Here is a 15,849-nt window from a genome sequence, read left to right as displayed (position 1 = left end):
GCGTGGGTAGCACCGGAGAGCAGGGTGGGCTGCTCCAACGCGTGGGTAGCACGGGAGAGCAGGGTGGGTTGTTCCAATGTATGGGTAGCACCTCACTGTGTTCTGACTCTTAAGAAAAATGTTTTCAAAAGTGTTATTTGTTCATGAAAAAGAACAAGAGCATTCAAACGTGCTAAGAACTTCCACATGAGGCCAAGAGGAAAATGCCAATATTTACAAACCTTCATTTGCAATATCTCATTAACCACAATGGTTTAAAGAAAACATAAAGCTTATGTTTACTGGCATATTACAAGTAGATTTCAACTCACTATGAATCTAACACAATTTAGAATGAAAGTAAAAATGCAAACCAACTTAATAAAAATATATACTTTCTCAGCCAGGTGGTACTGATACCTGCCTTTAAACCCAGCACTTGGGAGGCAGAGGCAGGCAGGCCAGCCTGGTCTACAGAGTGAATTCCAGGAGAAGGTGTGTGTGTGTCTGTGCATGTGTGTGTATCTGTGTGTCTGTGTGTCCATGTATACGTGCATATATATGTATATTTGTAGTTGTTTCAGGTATAGGATTCACTGCTTTCTATCTCCAGGATTTAAGCAATCCTTTTTCTCTAAAGTAAAAATTAAGAATAGATAAACCTGAGAGATCTACTTTTTAAAAAAAATTCTTAAATTACTCTATAAAATTTTATGTATATGAATAGTTTACCTGCATATATGCATGTCCAGCCAATGAATACCTGGTGCCCACAGACGCCAGAAGAGGACATCAGGTCCTCAGGAACTATGAATTATAGATGGTTTCGAGTCATCATGTGCTGCTGAGAGCCAAATCCAGGTCCTCTGCAAGAACAAGTGGTCTTAGCAGACAAACCATCTCTCCTGTCCCCAGCCAGTCCCCAGCCAGACATCTAAAGAATGAGTCACTGTGGTGGTAGTGTTAACTGTCAACTGGACAGAATCAAGAATCACCGAGGAGACTGGTATCTGGGCATGACTGTCAGAGATTATCTTGACTGAAATAATTGAGGTGAGAAGACCAGCCCCACTCCCTGCTAAGGACCCTACGTTGTATAAGTGGAGAAAGAGCTGAGCAACAGCTGTTGATTTCCTGACTGGATACAATGTGACTAGTGAGTTCAAGCTCCCACTGCCTTGATTTTCTCATTATCATGAACTGTATCCTTGAACCTTGAGCCAGAACTTTTGGTGATTTCATATATACAATATTATTATAAATTATTTACATTTATAATATTTGGTCATTTTTACCCTCTCTTATTTCACCCCAATTATTGCTGAACCCCTTCTCCTTCCAAGCAAGCTCCCACCTATTCCCCTGTCCCTTGTTTGTTAATCATGACTGCCTACAGGAGCACAGTAAGGGTTTCTACCAGAGCATGGAGAACTTACCAATGACTATGCCACTGAAGGAAATCGCCCTTCCCATCACTCACTGTCAGTGGCTCAGTCCCTCCCCATTTATGACAGGGTGTTGGTTTCATTTTATGGAGGACTTTATAGAAAATCACCGTTGCTTGGTTCATGGCTACAACAGTCATCATGTCTAAAAGATGGCTTTGACTGCACTGCTCCCCCTCCTCTGCCTCTTACATGCTTTCTTCTTCCTCATCTACAATGGTTCTCTGAGCCTCTGAGGAGGCAATATTGATGCCCTGTTTAGGACAGAGCGCACAGAGGTCATTTATCCCCAGCACTCTGGCCAATTGTGGACCTCTGCAATAACTTGCCGATGCAATGAGAAACTGCTCTGACCACGACTGAAAGCAACACAAATCTATGGATGTAAACATAAATATTTTAAAGGCAGTTAGATACCATGTCTATTTAACAAAGCAGTAGTAGGTTCTTCCATAGGATTTATAGCCTCCCCTGCCATGGGCTTTTGACCAGGTTTATAGTACTAGATGTGAATTTCCTCCTGTGGAATGTATCTCAGATCCAACCAGAAAGTAATTGGTTACCTCCACAACAGCCATGCCATTATTGTATCACTGGGTATATCTTAACTGGTGAGTCACTATTGTAGCTTGAAAGGTACATTATATAAGACTGCTGCTGATTTCTCTCCCCTAGCAACCTGTACAGCACACCCCAGCACTGAAAGCTAGCCAGTGGTGAAGAAGCTTCTAGATCAGTTACAGATTGGTTTTTGTTGTTGTTGTTTTGTTTTGTTTTTTTGTTTTGTTTTTTATGTCCTACAAAGTATGTTGTGTCTTTAACGTCTTTTTTTTTGTTTCTGGGTAGTGGTGGTATATGCCTTTAATCCCAGCACTTGGGAGGCAGAGGCAGGCATATCTCTGAGTCTGAGGCCAGCTTGGTCTACAAAGTGAGTTCCAGGACAGCCAGAGCAAATTGAGAAATCCTGTCTCAGAAAACAAAAACAACCAAGCAACCGAACAAAACCATCCTGTGTAACCAAGAGCAATGGCAGTAGACTATTGTTTGGGGAAAACTCTGGGAAATCTCTGATCAACAACTCAGATGAGGGTATCCAACCCCTAAAAACATTTTGGAGGAGTGTTGGTCGTGCTGGGAATTGAACCTAGGACCTCGTACATGCTAGGCAACCAGCACTCTGCTCTCCGGTGCTACCCACGTGTTGGAGCAGCCCACCCTGCTCTCTGAAGCAGACCTTTCTTTTTCACTTCATAACCAGCAGTATGCCAGAATTCTAGACCCACACTGAAGAAAAGTTTCAGGACTAGTCAATATAAAGCAGAGTTAGCAAGTTTACCTGTTAGAAGGAAAGACGGACCCACTGGGCATAGTGATGTGCCGAGAGTCCTGTCACTTAGGAAGCTGAGGTAGGATAACTGCTCTGTGTTCAAGCCCAGTCGGGACTACAGAGTGAGTTTCAGACTGTTCTAAGCTACAGTGTGAGAAAAACACAAAATGTTCCTTTGACCAGTTCCAAAGCTAGAACTATTCTGGTTTTGTTTATACTTTGACCCGGGACAAGTAACCATTGCCCCTGATAAACTTCTGACCCAGTGTGAACGTGTGGGTTGGATAATGAGGCCTGTTCTGTCCTGCGTATGGCCAAAGGGCACCAGACCTGGTCCTTCCTCCTGTGTTCCTCAGTGGCCTCCCTGAGGCTATATCCAATCCTGCTCACCTACTGTCACCAGGAAGTTCTGGGCAGTGACTCTGAGGAGCAGCCCTCACCCAGAGCCAGTTCCAGGACCTGTACTAAGTGCAGAATTCCCTCTGATTTGTCATTTTTAGAGGAGACAGATGTGTTCAGGTTTGTCCCAGGGGCTGCCAAAACCAGTTTATTGCTTTAGATATCACACCGGATCTCCAGGCCCTTCTTCCTGATAAGAGGAAGCCTACTACAATGGTCACAGTGTCCCTGGAACACTGGCACACATACACATTCCCTTTCCCATAATTCACATGACTTCACAACCACACACAATCAATCACTTGCATATGCTAATCCATACCCTTCGGCTGTGCAATGCACACTGGCATACGTACACATGAAGATGTACAAAGGCCCAGGGGCTTATGAAAAACAATTACCTCACCCACAGCTCTGGTCAGAGAGCTTCAGCTGAAAGGCTGGAATTCTAGTGCTCACAGCTAGTGAACCCAGCCTACCAGGCAGAGCTGGCTCCTCTATTGGTGACTAGCACAGAGCACAAGCCCTGGAATGCCCTGTTACTCCCCCAATCCCTGACCCCAGAACCTCTGGCCCTTTACTTCCTGCCTGCCCTCCTCTCTTGTCCTCCTCAATTGTGAGATGGGAGATGCAGCCCACACAAGTTTCAAAGTGTCTTTTGACTTCTGCCTCTGTGCTATCTCATGAGAATTATAGAACCACTTTCATTGTTGTTTGTTGGCTCGTGTGCACATTGAACACACAAACACCGAGGTGGCTAAAAGCAACCTTGGGTGCCATTCCTCAGAAGCCACCAGCCTTGTTTTTATTGTGGTTCTTTAAATTGTTTGTGTGTGTGTGTGTGAAGTTAATGTTTGATGTCTGCCTCAATCACTGGCCACGTTATTTACTGAGGCTGTTTTTTGTTGTTGTTTTGGTTTGGTTTGTTTGGGTTTTTTTAAAGATTTATTTTATGTGTATGAGTACACTGTAGCTGTACAGATGGCCGTGAGCCACCATGTGGTTGCTGGGATCCAAACTCAGGACCCTCAGAAGAACAGTCAGTGCTCTTAGCCACTGAGCCGTCTCCCCAGCCCCGTTTGTTTTGTTTTTTAATGTATCTAGAACTCACCAATTTGACTCTTTCTAGCTAGCCAGTTAGCCTCCAGGATCCCATTTTTGCCTTTTAAAGATTGTGACTACAGATGGGCTTCCCAGATATTTGGGAAGTATCCAAACCCTAGACCTCACACTTTCATAGCAAACATATTACCTATTTAACCATTTCCCCAGTTCCCTAAAACCACTTTTTTGGTTTTGTTTTTTTTTGTTTGTTTGTTTGTTTTGTTTTGTTTTGTTTTGTTGGTTTTTCGAGACAGGGTTTCTCTGCGTTGCCCTGGCTGTCCTGGAACTCTGTAGACCAGGCTGGTCTCGAACTCAGAAATCCATCTGCCTCTGTCTCCCAAGTGCTGGGATTAAAGGCATTTTTTTTTCTAACTTAACGAGCAGTTATCCTATGAAAGCCTTTTGGGATAATAGTTGTCTGTGGGCTTTACTTCAGCTGAGGTCACTAGAAATGCATCCTACCATGTCCATAATGGGGACATAGCTACAGAGCCCCTGGATAGCTCTGCCACCCCAAACTTCCTTAAAGTTGTGATCTTCCCAACATGGGTGCTAGGAAGCGAACTAGAGTCCTCTGCAAGAACATTTAAAGAGAGCAAGTCTTGGTCATGACTGAAATGTCTCAGCAGATACTAGAAGGGGCAGTTTCAGTGACTGGAGTTTAAGGTAAAATGGGCTTCCCAGAGGCTGGAGATCCAGGGAAAATGTTCACCCCGGGGGAGAAAAAGCCAGGGGTTGGGAGTAAAGGTGAATGGAGGGCTGGGACAGAGAGTAGAGAATTCTTGAGGATCCAGACTAGGTCAGGCTGTGGCCCAGCAGAGGCAAATGGAATCCTGGCACATCCCTGACATCACCAGTCACCAATGTGCAGTGGGACTTGTGCTCCAACTAAGACCTTCCAATTCTCAAAGCTCTTTAGATAAAGGCAAACAAAAGGGATAAACAAGCATGGATGTCTGCCCTGAGAACCATGGAAATAAAAGTTGCTTGGACTTTGGTGTCAAGAGAAGACTCCAGTTGCTAGCTAGGCACTCAAACAATACATGCTAGAGGATACCATTCCTTTATTCGGCATGTGTTCTGTGGCCAAAGAGTTAGGGTGGAGCCACAGGCTGCCCCTGTCTCCCACTCCCCAACTCCACTCCCCAACTCAAGGGTTTATCAGTCTCAAGCTCTAGCCTGGCCTGGGGTGGGAGCTAGCATGAGTTCCTCTCTTGTGGTCCTAAAACAAACCATCCCCCTCCCACCAGTCCAGGGTTCCAAGAGAAGTGGGGGTTTGTGAGCTAGCACACCCAACTCCTGCAATGAACTGGGTGCAGTGTGGTGTCTCAGCCCTGGGAATGTGGGCTGCTAGGCTGAACTGTGAGGATGCCCTGAGGCTGCACAGAGGTGAAATGTTCCTGAACAGCTCCGGGTGAATGAAAAAAGAAAAATAAAAAAGATGACTGCTCCTAGGTAGGTATGCTGGAGGAGACGGTTTACTCTAGATGTGTGGAAGAGCATAGGCAAAGTCTGGGATGTGACGGGACAGAGGAGGGACAGGGGAGAGAGGGGAATTAGGTACAGTAGGCAGGAGGCCCAAAAGTACAGAGAGCTGGTAACCTAAATGGTTGGATTATATAGGGAAAAGTAGCCCAGTACCCTAGGCTACAGAGTTCCAGTTAGTGGATAGGATGTGCCAGCCATTCCCTGTAACAGGTAAGGACTGAGGACGCAGGGAGAACCTGATGACTAGTGTCCACTTTGATAAGTTAAATCAGCCCCTTTGTCCCAGGTTTGAAACCTGACACTGGGATTCCTCCTGGAGTGTCAGCCAGGGCTCTCTACCCTTTGCCAGCACCCTTGGTTATCACAGGGATACTGATCACATTGAACAGCCTCCACACTTTCGGGCTACACATGGCTCTCTATAGACAATGCCCCCGAGCGCCCCCCCCCCCGGCAAAGTGTGTGCTGGCAGCCTAGGATGCCCTGCACAGGGACCTGTGAGGAACTTGTCAGTATATGGCAGCTGGCAGTCCTTGGCCCAACTCCTGAGCAAGCTGGCTCAAACCTGCCAGTGGTAAATGGTACCTTCCACAGATGACCCTTGTCCCCACCCGTGGTCTGTACATCAGAACATTTGGACAGTACAAACCCCAGTGTTCTCCACTCCCAATTTAAGGACAAGGGCTGAGTATATCCGTCAGCCCAACCCTGGTTCCCAGAAAGGCTCCGCAGCTCCTTGAAAGTGGGGCACAAATGCAGGTCATAAAATGGGACCCTCAGGACACACATGGATAGAGGAATCTATTTGCTAGTGATATTGACTCAGCCCTTCTAGGAAAAGAACTCTGAGCTGCAAGGAAATGGCAGGCTATTAACAACAGTTCCTGAAAAGAAAGGACGGGAACTCAGCTGATCACCACCCACACCCTGGTGGGCACCTTGCTCTCTTGCTCTCTTCCTACATGCCTGAGCTCTCTCTCCAGTGAGACTGCTTGAGGAACCTTCTGTCCACGGCCCATCTCCAATCGTATGGGCCTCCAAACAGATTGACCTCTACCCCAGTCCACTAGACTCAGTACTCCATGCCTACCAGAGCCAGGCCAGGAGGAGAGTGAGAGGACACCTTGGAGCCCATGGTCTTGTATGTAGTTTCTCATTCTGACTTCAGACCCTCCATCCAGGGTAACATTAAGATGAGATGTCTAAGCAGTTGTCAAGCACTGTGCAAAGATGGGGGAGGGGGCGGAGACTAAGGGAGGTCTTCGTCTGAAATTGAGTAAAGAGTCTCCTGACTGAGTTTGGGAGGAAAGTGCATGTTAAGACTGGGACGTCATGGTCTTGCAGAAGTCTCCAAACAGTCTGGAAAATGGACCTTGGTTCTCACCCTCTGGCCTCTAATGTAGAATGCTTAATGGAATATGTTTTATTTTATTTATTTACCTTTTTATTCTTTTAAAAGAAAAAGGTTATTATAGTTGGAGTTGGAGAAATGACTCAGCCGTTAAGAGTACTCGCTGTTCTTCCAAAGGACCCAAGTTCGGTTGCCCCCAGCCATGCTGATTGGCCCACAAGCACTTACTACTCCAGCTCCAGGGAATCTGATGTCTCCCTCTAGCCTCCTTGGACATGTGCATACATGTGACATATACTCATATGTGGGTTAGACTGTGCACACCCCATGGCCGCCGCCCTGCAGGTGTCAGGCTTTGAGAAGTCGCAGGACCCCGCTCCGGGGGGTGGGGAAGGTGCAGTCTGAGGTCCCTGCAGACCTGCTGGGAGCTGGCTTGGGGGTACCTGCCCACACAGAGGCTGGGACCTGCAGGTTCTCACTCTTAGGCACCACAAACACTGCTGGATACCGTGCAAGAGCTGAAAACAGAGTGTGGGCCCCCAGGCAGACTCTGACTGGAGCCAAAAGGAAAAGGGCAGGAGGAGGGTTCCGGGTGGTTACCCTGGGGAAGAGAGTCCTTGGCTTGGTCAGTCCAGTGGCTTGGCTTGGTGGCAGTGAAAATGGCTGGGAACGCAGAGAAGCCTCCCGAGGAAGGTTAAACGAGTGGCTCATTAGGGGAAGACCTGCTCCATTGCTCCAGCACTGCAGATTCCGATGAGAAGAGGCAGTCCATGGTTTTAAGGTATTATTGTAGAAAGGCAGAGAGAGGGAGAGAGTAGAGAAGTAGAGGCCGGCCATGGCCACATGGAGAGAGTGGGGAAGGGAATGTAGAGAGAGGATGAGCAAGAAGACGAGAGAGACACACACACAAGAGAGTAAGAGCAAGAGGGTAAGAGAAAGAGAGGAGGGGGCAAGCAGCCCCTTTTATAGTGGGCTTGGCCTACCTGGCTGTTGCCAGGTAACTGGGGGGAGGAGCATACCTGGCTGTTGCCAGGTAACTGTGGGGATGGAGTCCAGACAGAATACCAGGAGCTTGAGCATTGCCTACATGACTGATGACCACACACCTCTCTGGTCATCACATGCATCTCTGGTGGGTAGGTGGCTGTGGGAGGCTGTAGCTGCAACAGGAGCTAGGGGCCCAGGGGGCATGGCCAAACACCTGTCATCCCACACAGGCAGAAGTCACCACCTACCAGGTCACCAGGGTTCAAGGCCTGTGCTCAACCAGGGACCAGGCTGTCTGTACACAGCTCACTGCCCCACACTCATATGCATATAAATAAAAATATATACATAAAGTATATTACATTTGTTTATTATGTGTTCCTATGTATGTGGGCACTTGTGCCACAGCATGTGTGTAGAGACCAGAGTTGGTTCTTTCCATCCACAGTGTAGGTCCCTGGGATTGGTGGCAAGTGCCTTTACCACTGAGTCATCTCATCAACATTTACTTTTATCCTTATTATTTATTCTTGATTATTATTAATAATTTGGATTTTTAAGATGGTCTTACTATGTATCCCAGACTGGCCTTGAATTCATGGCAATCCTCCTGCCACAGACTGCTGAGTGCTGAGTGTAGTCAAATAGGGGACTTGGGGAAGGTGGCTTGCAGGACACTGGTGGCAGCTGTGGTATCTGGATTCCTGCAATCCCCCTCTCTGACTCTTGGAGAGTGCCAGCCAGGTTTGCTGCTCTGGGGAGGCACCCCTCAGAACATCTCTGGCCCCTTGTTCTTCTGTTCTAACATCTCTTCATCCTGTCTGCTAGTTGGAAGATTAACCACAATCCAACCTAGAAGTGTTGCTCACACGGGAATGGCTACCTGGCACCTAGCAAGTCTCTGTCCCTGCCTACCCTTCAATACTTAATAAAACCCCAACTGGAATTGAGAGCAGGAAGTGGGGGACAGGGCACTTGGGCCCTTGTCAGCACCTTCTCCCCAGTAGCAGGAAAACAAGGCTGGTTCTGAGATATAGCTTGAACTCTGTCTTCCTCCCAGAGAAGAGCAGTATCCTGAGGCCATGACCATGGTCTGAACCTCTAGGGACTAAAGCCTGGCTGGCTGTTAACTCGTTGTCCTCTCCATCCTGATTCAAGGACAGTTCTGGAAGAAGGAAGCAGGTAGCCAACAGAACAGGGTGGGACTCAGTTGGCATTTCTGTATGCTGAGCACAGCTTCTGGCTCTAATGACCAGAGCCAGCATGGCTGCTGAGAATCAACACTAGTCCTCACAGTGCTCCCTCAGAGCTAGGTGCTCCCCTCAGGGCTTCTCTCCTGGGCTGAAACAGCTGAGCCCTGAAGACAGGTCCCCTAAGTGGAGCAGAGCCATGTGTTTTGCCTTCCTACTGTCCCGAAGCCCTGAGAAACCCCACCAAGCTGAAGGACCAGCCTCCCCTTGCCCCATCTTAAGCTCCAGCTCCTAACAAGGAAGCTGCCTTCTGCAGCCCTCCCTAGAGCCTACCTGTCACCGCCTCAGGAGTGATGAAGATTCTTACACATTATCAGGTGTTCAGGAAAATGGTCTATCAGGGGTGTGGCCTATTCCTTCTGAGCTCACTGGGCCCAGGACAAAGTAGGGGCTAGCTCTCTGGAGACCTAAGCCATGCTGATAAGGAAATCACCTGTGGCCAGAAGCAGCTGGGTCTGGAGGATGGCTGGGCCTGGAGGTGAGCGGACTTCATTCCTCTGTCAGCAGAGAACAAGGAGAGCCCAATCCAGGAGCTTTGCCTTCCACCTCCAGGTTCTATAGGCCTTGTGCCCACGTCCAAAGACAGAGAGAGACCACAGCCTACAACAGGACTGCTCCTCACATACTTGGTGGCAGGAAAGAGGGAGGATGGCACCATAAACATCATTGACGCCCACCTGCATGTCACAAAACCAGTAACATACTCAGGGTATGTAGAAGAGAAGAGGGCTGCCCTACTGCACAGCGAGGGCAGTGGGCCCATGGTACCGGCGTGCAGTGTGAACAGAGCATCAGCAGACCCAGCATAGCAGAGGCTTGAGATGCATTCAGGAGAGTGACATTGGAAGCTGCACTGGGTGGAAGACACTGTGTGGAGAAAGAAGACTGAAGTGTGTTCCTTGGTTAGGTGGGTGAGACTCTACCCCTACCTTCACACTTAAGCCAAGAATCCCAGGAACCTCTAGCCTTCCCCTCATGTTGGTGACCAGAGGGATGGAGACAAGACCACCCTCTGTCACCTACAGCAGCCTGAGGAGTCGCTTTAACCTTTGAGGGACTTCAAAACTAAATCTTTGGATTCTTTTTTGTTTGTTTGTTTTTTGTTTTTCGAGACAGGTTTTCTCTGTATAATCCTGGTTGTCCTGGAACTCACTCTGTAGACCAGGTTGGCCTCAAACTCAGAAATCTACCTGCCTCTGCTCCCAAGTGCTGAGATTAAAGGCAGTCGCCATCACTGCCCAGCTGGCTTCTTTTATTTTTAATCTAAAACTATATTGTATTTTATATATAGCAATATGATTTACATATTAATAGAATAATCTGACATAAACAGAAGAAAAAAGGAAGAAGTTTTAGGCTACAAAACCTTCCCCTGAGCCAGACAGGATGGCACATGCCTTTAGTCCCAGCACTCCAGAGGCAGAGGCAGGTAGATCTCTGTGAGTTCAAAACCAGCCTGGTCTAAAAGCAAGTTCTAGGACAGCCAGAAGTGTTATAAAGAGGAACTCTGTCTCAAAAACCAACAACAGCAAAAATCTTCCCCGGAGACAATTTTTTAAATAACTTTTCCTGAGTCAATGTGACAAATGTCCTTAGGGACTAGTTACAGATGGCCGATGGAATTTCTTCTTAAGCCCAACTTTCACAATCCTTGTCTGAAAGAAATAGTACTTGCTGTATTCTTTTGGAATGCAAAAAAAAAAAAATGGCTCTTATTTTTTCAATTCCCCAAAAAATGAATTCATTGATCTACCACAAAATAATAGTAATAATAAGGAGAATGAGAGAGTCAAACTGTTATAGAATTAATATTTTCCCAGTGAAAAGCCACTCTGCAGTTAGAGATTAATAAAGGGAAACATTCTTTAGTGATGACACTATAATAACAACACTTTAACAATAACAACAACACTAACTGGCTAACACATGGAAGAGAACCAGCCTTATAGAAAATGTTACCAGTTTCTGTAAGTCTTAGGCTTAAATATTCTGCCTACCCTGTCATCCTTAGATCTTTTTCAAGTCTTGAATAATGTAAACAAAGACAGATTGACAGTCTGGTCACTTGGGCAGATGGGAGATTTACCCCGAAAAGATATGGCCTTCATAAGCAAGCCAGTGTTGTTCTTGAAAAGTTGTTATACAGGATTGTCTTATTTGCCTGGCAGAGAATTATTCCTTTCCTGGAACCAAGACTCTTTGGGAGAAGAGAAATCAGTACTGTGTCACCCTGTCCTGCCCCACAAGCTGGGGTTAGCGGCAAGGTCTTTGATGTGGCCAGTTTTAAGACAGGATTCTGTTAGGAGACAAAATCCTTTTGTCATAGGAACGACACCTAATTAGGGTCAACCTTGGCGAGCAAACACCAACAGGAATTTTTCCAGAGACCCTTAAACTTTATTACAGTAAAAAGTTTCTAAAAGCTTGGTCAGTACACTGCTCGTCTTCCAGTCTTAAAGCAGGCAGTGCAGACAGGGTTTCTCTGTGTAGCTCTGGCTGTCCTGGAACTCACTCTGTAGACCAGGCTGGCCTCAAACTCAGAAATTCACCTGCCTCTGCCTCCCAAGTGCTGGGATTAAAGGCATGCGCCACCACCGCCCGGCAGCAGAGCTCCTTTAGCTGAGTTCTACATGTGAAACTTAGCATTTCCTAAGCAAATTTATTAAGAAATCTTTCATAGCATCAATTTTATTACTTCAAGTTTCTCTTGCATCCAAACTAGGTGAAATTTTTAGTTTTACATCCTTTTCCATGATTTGGGTGTCATTTATTCTTGCTTATCACCTAGTACTACCCTTCCTTGACCTCCTTCTAAATTTTAAACTATACCCACATTTATACCTGCTTGCATGTGTATGACGTAGGCTAGGAGCTGCACATGAGGGAGATGTGGTTTTTATCTGAGTTTGGGTTGCCTCAATATATACTTTTCAGGTCATCCATTTTCATGCAAATTTCATAGTTTCATTTTTTTCTTCACAGCTGAATAATATTCCATTTTGGGACTGTACCGCATTTCCATTATCTATTCCTCTATCGATCGGCATCTACGCTGGCTCTACTTCCTTGCTAGGGTGAATAGAACAGCTATAAGCATGGATGAGTCAGTCTCTGTGATAGAATATGAACACTTTGGGTATATGCTCAGTAGAGATGTGCTGGGTGACTGGCATTTTATCTCCCTAGGTGATGCAGATATAGGCCAGATTAGAGCAGATTAAAAGTAGATAGAGGCAGGTTTATTAGGAGGCAGCTCTCAGGTGGGTTCGCCGATCTCACAGGTGGAAGTCAGTGAAGTCACACATCTAGGCTAAAGCAAGGGGGTTTCATAGAGCTTAGTTGAGGACGATATGCTAGCTAAGATGACCTTTTCTGGACTCCTTGGCCACCTAGGTACTCACATATAAAGACACATGCATACAAACATAAATAATAAATACACATTAAAGATAATAGAAATAAATTTTACAAATAGGAAAGCATCAGCCAGGCAGTGGTGGCACATGCATTTGATCCCAGCACTCAGGGGGCAGAGGCAGGTGGATCTCTGAGTTCAAGGCCAGCCTAGTCTACAAAGTGAGTTCCCGGACAGCCAGAGATACACAGAGAAACCCTGTCTTGAAAAACAAACCACCAAAAACCAAAACCAGGAACCAACAGACATCTTGTTTTTCATCTGTTCTGGAGATAAAAAATAACAAGGCACAGAAGCCAAAGTACCTATAAAAATGAGAAACAAAATCCTGGAACCGTGGCAGGCATGCTGTAAGCCTCTAATCCCAGCATTCAGGAGGCAGAGGCAGGCAGAACACTTTCAGGACAACCTGGTCTACATAGTGAGGTCCAGCCCTGGCTGTGTAGTGAAACTCTGCCTACTCCAACCCTCACAAACCACTGGGCCTGAAGGAGCCAGACATCCTGAGGCCTATGAATCTCAGGGCTTGCCACTTAGAGGTGTCTTCAAAACCAGGAGTGCCAAGACTCAAAAAGCTGCCTACTTGTATAAGGAGTGATAATGGCCAAGTTCTCAGGAAGTTGTTATCACGAGGAAGCAGCATAACAGGAAGGGGGACTCTAAACAATCCAAATTTCAGTGCAAGACATGCAGCCCAGTTGATAGACTACTTGCCTACCCTGGGTTTGACCCAGCATCCAGTAAGCCAGATAGCGTTGCACAAGTCTATAATACATAGGAGCTGGAGGCTGGGGGATCAAATGTTCAAGGCCATCCTTGGCTATGTAGAACAGTTTGAGACCAGCCTGGGGATACATAAGACCCTTTCTCAAAAAAGTGGTGAAGGACCACCAGTTAAAAGTCTTGTTTGGGGAGGGGGCGGGTTGCTGCAGCTCTGCCTTCTTTTTAAGCTTGCCAGTGAGATGTCTCTTGTAGCAGTCCCAGCTCTCAGCTTGGCCTTTTCGGTCTTCAGATCAGAGTTTGTGGACAAGTGATGAAGAGTGATAAAGAAATTGTTCGTACACTTCTAGGATTTGATGACTTTGTCAATAGGTGTTGGAAGAGGTCACAGAATTTGAAATTACACCAGAAAGAAGAAGAATTACAAAATTAGGTAAAATTCTACTAAATGGAAATAATACAACAATGCTGGTTCCTGGAGGAGAAGGGCCTGAAGTATGAATGGATTTCCTCGACTTATGCTAGATTCTGGCTTTTTGTTAAACCTTTAACATTTAGATTCTATAAAATGTAGTTTCCATTAAAGGGGAAACTCTTTGAAGATATGCATCCATTTTTCTAAGCTAATAATGGTTATTTTGGGGAAAGAAGAGTTTTGTTTTGTCTTGTTTTTTTAAAGACTAAAAAAATAAAGAAGTTTTAGGTTAAAAAGGAAAGAGAGAGAGGGAGGAAGAGAGAAAGAAAGAAAGAAAGAAAGAAAGAAAGAAAGAAAGAAAGAAAGGAAAGAAGGAAGGAAGGAAGGAAGGAAGAGAAAGTGGTGGAGGAGGTGAGGAGAGAATGAATTTAAATTCCTGCAGGACATCATCCACCCTGGCTGAGAGTGGCCTAAGGAAAGACTTGACAGCCTACTCCCAGGGGAGGGTTATCTCAGCTCTGATCCCTTACCTCGGATCTCATGTATGTATTTCCTGACTTCGTTTTATTCTCCTACTCAACAGTCCTTAACATTGCTCAGAAAAAAATGGAAAAACAAAAAACAAAAAACAAAAAACAAAAAAAACCTGGAAGCTTTCACTTTCCCCTCCCTCTCCATGACTCAGACTGCAGCTACACACATTTCCTTCTGCTAATTCCTGCCTCCGGAACGTGATTCCCGTAACAGCAGGGCTAAGTCTAGGACATCAACAGAAGAAGGGTGCTGAGACCTGCCTGCAAGTCTGATCTTGTTGGGGAGATTTGTATGTCTGCCTTTTTGTTGTTTGTTTTAAGAAAGCACTGACAAAAGAACTTACAAACCTACAAGAGCAAAAGTAAGGATGAGTGTCCATGCTAAGCAAACAGGTGCCCAGTGTGGGTGTAAGGCCGAGTCTACGACTCTGCTTGTGCAAAACTCAGTGGCTAAGGGGGCTGGGGATGTTAGGAAAATCCCTCTCAGGGATATTCTGGCACAAAGGGCCAGTTTTATTTTTATTTTTTGTTTTTGGGTTTTTGAGGCAGGGTTTCAAGTAGCTGAGGCTGGCCTTGAATCCTTGAACTTCTTGTCTCCATCTCCCAAATATTGGGATTATGTGTGTCATCATACTCAGCTGATATGAGAGGCAATTTTTTTCTTTTTGTGTGTGTGTCTATACATGTCTGTGCACATGAATGCAGACCAGAACTGCCCACCTTGTTTTGAGACAGGGTCTCTTGATGGCCTTGAGTTTACTAAGTAGGGCAGGCCCATGTCTCTACCTGGTCAGCATTGGGATTATAGGATCAAACCACCACACCTAGCATTTCTTAAGAAACAATGTATTTCTTTTAATTTTTCTTGTATGAAGTAACATTTGTCTACATTTATATATGTGCACCATGTGTGTGCCTGGTCCTCCTTGTCATCTCTTCAACCCTATTTCCTGGAGGCCAGAGGACCACAGGGTATCCTCAGGAACTGGAGTTACAAATGGTTTAGAGCCGTCATGCAGGTGCTGGGAACTGAAGCCAGAGCCTCTGCTTGGGTTCTAGGGTTCGAATCCTAGTCCTCAATCTTAAATAGCAACCCCTCTGCCTACTGAACTAACTCCCAGTCCTGCTAAAGTTCACTGAAAATATCAGTGTGGCCACGCCCTTCACCTACAGTTTGCTACCTGTCTGATGTTTTATCCTTGATCAACGATATGTGGGATATACTCCCATATCTCCTCATATCTTATCACCTTGGGAAAATCCGCCCGGTGCTAAGATAATATTTGCAATTCCAGCACTTGAGAGTGGGAGGCAGGAAGATCAGGAGTTCAAGAGCCACTCAGCAATTTAAGGCAAGCTAGACCAGGCTACCTAAGATCATTTCTGAAAAATAATAGTAAAAGGGGGGGTGCAGGAGCTGGGGGGCTGGGCAGGGG

The 15,849-nt window shown here is 46.0% G+C and overlaps 1 long non-coding RNA gene and 1 pseudogene across 1 annotated transcript in view; one reads left to right on the top strand and one right to left on the bottom strand.

Annotated features, from left to right (window-relative positions):
• Positions 1-7,894, bottom strand: part of LOC116077552 — a 17,756-nt gene extending 9,862 nt beyond the window's left edge. Inside the window, exons 1-2 of the long non-coding RNA XR_004113270.1 lie at positions 7,694-7,894; positions 712-845 (exon numbers count right to left, since the gene is read on the bottom strand). This is a non-coding gene — a long non-coding RNA (uncharacterized LOC116077552). The remainder of the gene's footprint in view (positions 1-711; positions 846-7,693) is intronic.
• Positions 7,895-13,778: 5,884 nt separating this feature from the next.
• Positions 13,779-13,966, top strand: LOC116078323 (annotated as a pseudogene).
• The last annotated feature ends 1,883 nt before the right edge of the window (positions 13,967-15,849 follow it).

Source organism: Mastomys coucha, unplaced genomic scaffold (genome assembly GCF_008632895.1).
Source record: "Mastomys coucha isolate ucsf_1 unplaced genomic scaffold, UCSF_Mcou_1 pScaffold5, whole genome shotgun sequence".
NCBI classification, from domain to species: domain Eukaryota; kingdom Metazoa; phylum Chordata; class Mammalia; order Rodentia; family Muridae; genus Mastomys; species Mastomys coucha.
The sequence above is the reverse complement of the archived record's forward strand: the minus strand, read 5'-3'. Positions and strand labels throughout refer to the sequence as shown.